This window comes from Nymphaea colorata, chromosome 4 (assembly GCF_008831285.2).
Source record: "Nymphaea colorata isolate Beijing-Zhang1983 chromosome 4, ASM883128v2, whole genome shotgun sequence".
NCBI classification, from domain to species: Eukaryota; Viridiplantae; Streptophyta; class Magnoliopsida; order Nymphaeales; family Nymphaeaceae; genus Nymphaea; species Nymphaea colorata.
In genome coordinates this window covers 11596976-11605594 of record NC_045141.1, presented here as the reverse complement: position 1 = coordinate 11605594, position 8619 = coordinate 11596976, and positions in this window count along the sequence as shown.

The following is an 8619-nucleotide window of genomic DNA, read 5'->3' as shown; positions in this document are numbered from 1 at the left end:
CCAAACAGGCCCTTTTTATACCAGCATTTAACACCTAGACCCAGATCACTTAGGTCAGCCACATTAAAAAAATACTATTTTACCCTACCTCTCAGCATTGCACCTAAAAAAGTATGGATTTTCACTAAAATTTTTGAGAATTGCAGAACATTTGAGCAATTAAGTCATTTCTCAATTTTACATGAACCTAGGAGTTGCCAAAGTTAGCTCACCATACTTATTCCATTTTGAAGCCAGCTTCCTTGAAAGTTAAAACTATGATCTTTAGCTTAACCAAGTCAAAAGAAGTTTACCTTAACGGAGAGAACTTTATTTCACTGATTTTGAGTCACCCAGCCCTAGTTTCAATCACATACTAACTTGTAGATTTCTACTTGGTCTTTCTCTCTTCTGTTTTCAGGGTTTAATTGGAATCTGAGCTCAACCTAGAAGATTGAGGTAAAACTAAGCTAGGGCCATGTTCCTCATGTATAAATCAAGTTCCCCTTAGTCTGGCCAATTCAGTTCCAAGTGCCTTCTCTCTTATGTTTTGAAGGGTTTGAACTGAATTTGAGCTCAACCAGATAGACCAAATTGAAAGCAAGTTGAGATTATGTTTATCATGAGTAAATCAATACTCTCTTAGTTTGGTTTGAGTTCATTCCTTCCGATTGAGTTCAATTCAGTTCTGAAGGCCATGAAGTTCATTCCTAGTATTTGCTACAATCTACTGTTGTTGAGCTCAACTATGCAAAATTAAAGCAACTTTTTGCAACCTTTTAGCATGTCCTTATAAGTAGCTTTTCCAAGTGCCCTCAACTCCACTTATGAAAATTTCAAAAGAAATCTTTATGACCTTCCTTGATTTCCTTTTATAAACGTGTAGTATACAACTTGGTGAAAATTTGTTTTTGATTTCTATAGCAATCCATGAGGACATTTTCAGTAAGATTTTAATGAGAACCTATTTAGGAACTTGCCCACAGGTTGGTTCAATCAAATCGAGAAAATTCATCCAAAACTTCAGAAACACACAAGGAGGAAATGGTCATCTTTTTTTAGTAGTATTCTTCTGAATAAGCATAAGTTATATGTCACATATACCTTGATTTATGATTCTCTTTTATTCCAGATCCTTAGTTCAAGTCTATCTCTTTATTTAAACTCATTTCAGCCCACAACCACATATAAGGGTATTTTGGTCATTTTTTACTATGCATGCATTTTTTATAAAACCTAACTTAGGAGCCACATGAACCTAAGTTAGTTTTTAATGAACATTTCATGGATCTGATAGGCTTAAGCTCAGGCCCAGCCTATCCCAATTCTACATCAAAACTCAATTTTCCTAAGACTACACCTACACCCAACCTAGGTCTAAACACAATTTTTTTTTAGAAATTGAACCTGACCCAAGTCTAGCCTATGTCATACAACTTGAACCCACCTAGCCCAACTCAAGTAGGTCTCGGTCCTTGCTATCTTCAAATCTCCATTTCATACTTCTAATCCAGATCATATATCCAAGTCTTATTTCTACAATTAGATGTTATATCCAAGTCTCAAATTTAATATATATTTATAGATCCAACTCCATTATTCTTCTTTTAGATCCTAGATATTGAATCATAATCTAAATTTTAGTACCATATCTGGATCCATCTTCTAGAATTTTCTTTAGATCTGAAACTGGATTTGAGTCTCAGCATCAATCCCAGATCTAGGATCCACATGTGAGCTTAATGCACATTATATCTCAAAAATGTTTTATGATTTTCTCATTCCATTTTTAATGTCCATTTGCACATAAGCACTTGAAACGTGTAGAATTTTTAGTTGAGTGCTTCGGTAGATGGAATCGAAATCGGTATATGTATGTGGCTGGAATGAACATGTTTCTAATTTATATCAAGTTTTAAAATGAAGACTTAAAAGTGTGTTTTTGTCTATTCATATTCTCCCTTTATTCATTATCCACACTCAATGTCAATCTAAATACTTCATTAACAATTGAAGAGTACTTCTTCGTGCACGTCTGGATTTTTACAGAATCGAATTTAGAGTCTGGACGAGAACACAACAAACATGTTTGTCGCTTGAAAACACATTAACCTAATTTTTTGTACTTTTGAGAGGAGAGAGAGGGTCAAGGACATTAGTCTTATATCGAAAATGTCAAGGGGGTAACCCCTCTCTGTCTCCTATAAATAGAGTCTCTCACCCCACCCCCCTCCCACTACACACTTTGAACTTTTCTTTGAGAAAACCAAAAAGTTGGTGAAATTTCAACCAGGTACTCAAGAAAGGAGTCTAGCTCAAAACAAGTTAAATTTTTAAGAGAGTCTTGATCTAAGTATTGGTTTGGGCTGCATTAGCACACAGCCTAGACCCAACCAGACTCAGCGTGGGGGTCGTGGGAGTGGGCTCAACTAGGGCGTCAACTTAAGGTAATTTCCTTTTCCATCTTCTTTCTTCTCTTATTTGTAGTTTAGTTCTTTTTCTTATGCATGTTCAGTTTAGTTTTGCTTTTACCATGTAAAGTTTGGTTTTCTTTTTGATTTTAGCATGTTTAGTCTAATTTACTTCATGCTTACTTTAACATGTTTTCTAGATTAGATTTATTTTAATTTCTTTAGGGTGGTGGTGGATTTAGAATCATATTTCACATATGAGTCTCAAATCGCAAACTTCAGATAATGGATTTTGGATTTTTGGATCTTGAACCATATATTATGGATTTTAGATCTTAGATCTTGGATTTAAGATTCTAGATTTTGGTTATCAGATTTCAGATCTTAAGCACTGGATTATGGATTTTGTGTCTTAGATTTTTGATGTCAAATATTAGATCATGGATATTGAACCGTTATTTCAAATCTCAGATTTTGGATCTTGAATTTCCTTAACATGATATGATATTTTGTATCTTTATAACATCTCCTATTTCAATTTAGAACAAGAATCTCTCATATCCTTTTCTCAATTTTTTGATTCATATTCATATCTTTCTGCTAGGTCCATGTCCTACATCTCAGTCCTAGTGGAGACTGGACTCCAGGTGTACATGACTTAATTTTGCATGCATCATTCTAGATCTAGGATCTCAATTTGCATTGATCTATGATGATTCAGACATGAATAGATTAATTTCTTCTTGTTCATCATCCATTTCTAAGATCTACTTAGATGCTAAAGCATGCATGGTTTCAAAACTATGGTATGTTTGCATTCTTAGGTTTTCAATAACACTTAGACTTAGAAAACAAAATATTTTAGCCTAGTCTTTGGTCTGATCCATCTGGTAAAGGCAGACCTCGTATTGATAGGTTGGGTCCTGTCTTTTAGAATCTCGCAAAAAAAAAGCAAATACAGGTAATGGTATCACATTTATTACTGTCAACATGTAAGATTTGATAAAAAAAAAAAAAGATTTACATGTAAACCCTTCTTTTGTTATCCTCGGCAACACCCTATGCTTACACCTATGAACCTGAGATACATGCTAAGGATGGGAAAAAAAATAAGGGAACAAGTAGAAATGAAAATTGAAATCACCACAAATCTTGTCGAGGTGATGATGCCTATGCATATACTCTTGTGATGGCTTCTTGTTGCCTAGATCATGAAACTCATCATATGGAACAAAGTATCAATGCATCATAAACATACAAAACCATAACCAAAAGCACAACAAATAAAAAGTCAATGCTACCTACAAAAATAAAATTACACATCTTTATAGTACAATAAGAGATAATAGCCCTCTGCACCAACAAGACTGGTGGAGATGACCATCCATCAGTTCATCCATTTACCTTGAATTCTCCTCCCATTTAAGTATTCACTTTGAATATAGCTATATTAGGTTACATTTATTGAGCCACACTTATTGATCCTTGAAGTGGCCATCCTACTGTCAAAACTTCACAAGAAAGAGATGAAGCATATTCTTGAACAATAAACCCTTCTACTCGAGCACAAAGTTGTCCTTCGAAATATATTATCATGAAAACTTTTGTTCATGCCTCATAAATTTTATCATTCTTATAAACCTTGTTTCTAAACTTCTTAGGCTGACTTAGCTACATACAACATTTCTTGCAAACAAGGGCAAAAATCAAAATTGAACGCCTTAATCACCTAGTGAGCCTGATGCTCCAACTCAATCGGGAGGTGGCATGCCTTGCTAATTATCAAGCTGTTTCGAAACATGCCAAGATTTCTAAGGGGCTTTATATGTCCAAAGAGCACAATCTAAGCACAATGACTAGTTCTTCTTTGATTTGGTTTATCTTCTCCAAAAGAATTCGATTTCCCAATATGAGATCTCAGCCTATTAGCTCATTTATGAGAGGCATAGGGAGGTCATCATATTTGCACAAAATACTTTCACAAGAGCCTAGCCAAAACAAATTTTTCAAAAAAGACTATATTTTATTATTTGGATTTAAATTTTAGAGCCAAAACAAATTTGCAACTATTCGATCCAAAATGAATTTCTAAACTATTGTCCAAACCCAAACACAAAATTCAGATTCAAAGCCCAACTTTAGACGTGAGACTCAAATCCAAAATCCAATTATCAGATCCGAATTAGACCCAAAATCCTAGTTTAGATCCAAATCGAGAATTCTAAACTCAAATTCTAAAGGCAAAATCAAAACAATAAAATTTGAATTTATGAGCACCGCAGGCGCGTGCATGGGTCTTTCATTTGTTTTATGTTTCGTCCTCGTGCCAAGATGCATTTTGAGCCTAAATCGTTTCGCTAGAACATGTTAATGACCAAAACAAACCCAGAGTCACTCAAAACGGAGTTGGACCACCCATTTGTAACAACAAACATTTTTTTATACACATTTCAAGTAAAAAATAGTTTTATACTAAACAGCCCTTTTATTTTTAAATTTTGAATTTCAAATTTTAAATTTTGGCTCCAAAACACTTCCCTCTTGAATTCAAATTTTGAATTTCAAATTTTGAATTTTGGCTCCAAAACTCTTTCATCTTGAATGCAAATTTTGAATATGGGCTCTAAAACTTTCTATAAATACCCTAACAATCTTCCCTCTTAGACATGAGCTAACTATGGATGAACTTCTCATTCTTCCTCACTTGAAATTTTTGAATTTCCCTTAGCTATATCTTTCCATTTCTTTTTTCTTCTCCAACCTTGGAAGCAATCTTTATCAAGCCCAAACTCTTCAAGAGAAGCACAGGGGGATCTCTTGGAGGGACATTCTCATAGTCTTGGAGCTTCATATGAGGCAACCCTAAAATCATTCAAAGGAAGCGGTTCATTTCTAATATCATCCATATACAAGGTATGTAGTTCTTTTTCATTTTTCTCATTTCCTCTTGCCACCTCCTCGTGACTATGCAAGAAAGCCCAAATGAATTTCTATACGGAATCGAGAGCTACATCTTGAGTGCACTAGGAGTATGAGTAAGGCAAAATAAATTTCATTTCTTCATCTATTTCTAAAAATATATTCTTGTTATGTTGTTTCAGTCATCATTTATGCTTGAAATAATGCTTATGCTTGATATTCTATTTTTTTCTTAATTAATAAGCAAATGCATGGGGAGAATGAATGGTTGGGTTGAGATTTTCTTCATTCTTATGTTGATTTTGAGGTTGAGATTTTTCCAACCCGAGGAAGCCATTCACAAATATGTACATGTTAATATGCATCATCATGTTATTCTCACCTTTAGTTTATTTCTTAATCAATTCGATTAGGAACCCCAATGAGCATTTTATTCTGTTGCTTTCCATTCCATGAATATTTGACTTTCTCATATACCCAATGGTGGGAGAAATATATTCCCTTGTGACAAGTGAAATGATTATGGTTTTATGTTCACATTTGAAATCAAGTTTTTCAAAAGATTTTCAAAAGCAAATACCCTCTTTAATGTAGTTTTGGAGACTTAGCCTAGGCTCTTGCATGAGTCTAAGTTCTTCTATGGCCTACATAAAAAAATTGAAGACGGATATTTTCAAGTCATTTCTTGATTTTCATTCTCATGAAGACATATACGTATATACATGTTATATACGTATACGTGTACATGAGTACCTTTATTTGTTTTTTTCTCTTTATGATTTAATGTGTTCTTTTTCAAATTCTTATGCACATACATATATAAATGAATACATGTATGTGTGTTCCATTTTCTCTTTTTTTCTTTCTCTTTAGGTCCTCTCTCTTTCTCTCTCCTTCAAAAATTTCCTTCTCTTTGTCTATTAGATTTAAACGTCTTTTTCACAAGCTTTCGTATACGTATACATATATATATATACACATATATGTATATATAATTATGCTTATGTATACGCATCTTTCTCTCTTTTAAATCAGTTGTTTTGTGGTTTTCAAAATCTCCTTCTCTCTATTTTTCTCTATGTTCCTCTTACATTCAAGTCTTTCCTCATTTTCATTCTCTTGAATATTTTTCTCCCAAGATCTTTTTATTTACCGACTTCACCAAGACCAAAACTCAAGTAATGACCTAATATTGGATTCATGCTTGATGGACTACAAGCCCATTTCATTTTAAAATTTTTTTCTTTCTTCATAAAATTATTCATGACAATTATTTCTTGAATGTATGTGGTGGTAGGAATGCTTTTAGATGAATGTCATGGTAAAAATAAACAATTTCACTTTAATCATGTAGGATCAATACATTCATACATTCACATTCATTTAACATCACAAATGATCACAAACATATCTCTAAAGGAACTTAAGCAAGATAAGATTGAGCTCTAACTAAGTAGTAACTGAATTAGAGCAAAATCTCAAACCTACTTAAATTCTTAAAAGAACACTAAAGTGACTGCAAAAGTGATCTCCAAACTTTTTCAAATATTTATAAAGATTTCTCAATTCAAAATTTCTCAAATAAAAATGTTTTACCCTCTCAAAAGTTTCTTCAGAACTTTCTCAAAAGTTTGAAACATCAAATCTTTAACATTTTCTCCAACACTACACCACATATAAAATGAAAAAGAATGTTCAAGCCAAAATGAAATGCATCAAGAATAAGCATAGCCCTTACATTGATTACCCCTGGTAAAGGCACTGGGAACGGTCGATCCTTGTACCAACGGGAGAGTCCTTTTCTCTCACATTTTCAAAACAAAAAAGTTATTTTTTTGGAGCACTTCAAAATCCAAAAGAAATTTTGGGGATACGAACAGATGGCGACCGTGATGGGAACCGTCATCGTTTGACTATGATTATCATTGATGCATTTCTACAAACTTGGACTTCTCATATATTGCCGATGATAAAGCATACTCCCTTCTTTGGTCTTGACCCCATCGACATTTCATTACATTGTTTGATGATTATGCTTGCTCTTTTGCATATAAAACTAATTGAAGAGGATCAATCATGTTCACCTAGATCTTATAAGAACAAATATAACCCTCATCAATTTAAGACTTGATTGAAAACAATGTTTTCTCTTCTACATATCTTAATCATCATCTTATGGAACATTGCATTGAAAACAACCGATTTTACATATTTGCTCATATTTCAAAAACTTCTAATGCCTATTTGTCCCGGTCATCATGTTACCGAACTTGGTCTTAGGTGGAAACACAAGATTAATCCTTACAACTAGACCATACCTTGGTCGGGAAGGCCCATTCGTTAGTACTGTGAGTGGTAATTTATGGTATATCGATGAGTGTCCATGAAAAAGTGGATAAACCTTACCTCTAGTTGCCTAATGGAGGATTTTATGCTCGTACTAAGCCTCTTGGCTAAGGTATATTGGCATATCTTATATAGAATAATCATAATTGATCAAACCAAACTCAATTAGCATCCTATGCTCCTCTTCTAAATATATGCATGATAAAGGTGACTTTCGAAAATGTTGAATGTTTATCATTGTATGATGATTGCATGTGTGTCTTCCGTACAATCTTTGATCAATTTAATAATTTTATACTCCATATTTCTCATTTAAATCAATGTCTTCTTTGATCATCTCTATATAATCTTCTGACTAAATTATAAACTCATGCTTTAACCTACTACCTAATTGACATTGATTTCTCAAATTCTCTCATCTGGCAAACCCATTTTTTTTCAAAATCTACATCTTATGACACTTTGTTAACCCCTCATTTATTCATTTGTCTAACCTCATGTTAGTTCAATTACCAACTTTGCTTTAATCAGGTCATGCATAACTTTTTTGACCTCAACACTCATAGTATATCTTCATCCTTATTTTATTACTTTCATGATTTTATTGGGTTATCGTTTATTCCAAATTGAATACCAATCTTTGCTTTACTCAAGTATACTCCATTTTCAATCATCAGACGTGATTTTAACTTATTGGATCTAGATGAATCAAACATAATATATTTATTATACTCTACTGAAGGTCTAATCCTTTCAAAGTTAAGATTCTTCACAAGTAATAAATTGCTCATAATTTTCTCTATTTTTCTATATTATTAACTTGATATCTCGATATGAAAATCACTATTTACCAATCATATTTCTACAATAAATTTCTTTCCTACAAGTTTTGTTCAAATTGCTTGTCATTAAAGACAAATAAAAAAAATTCTTTTATATCTAAGCTCATACACAAGATATTACC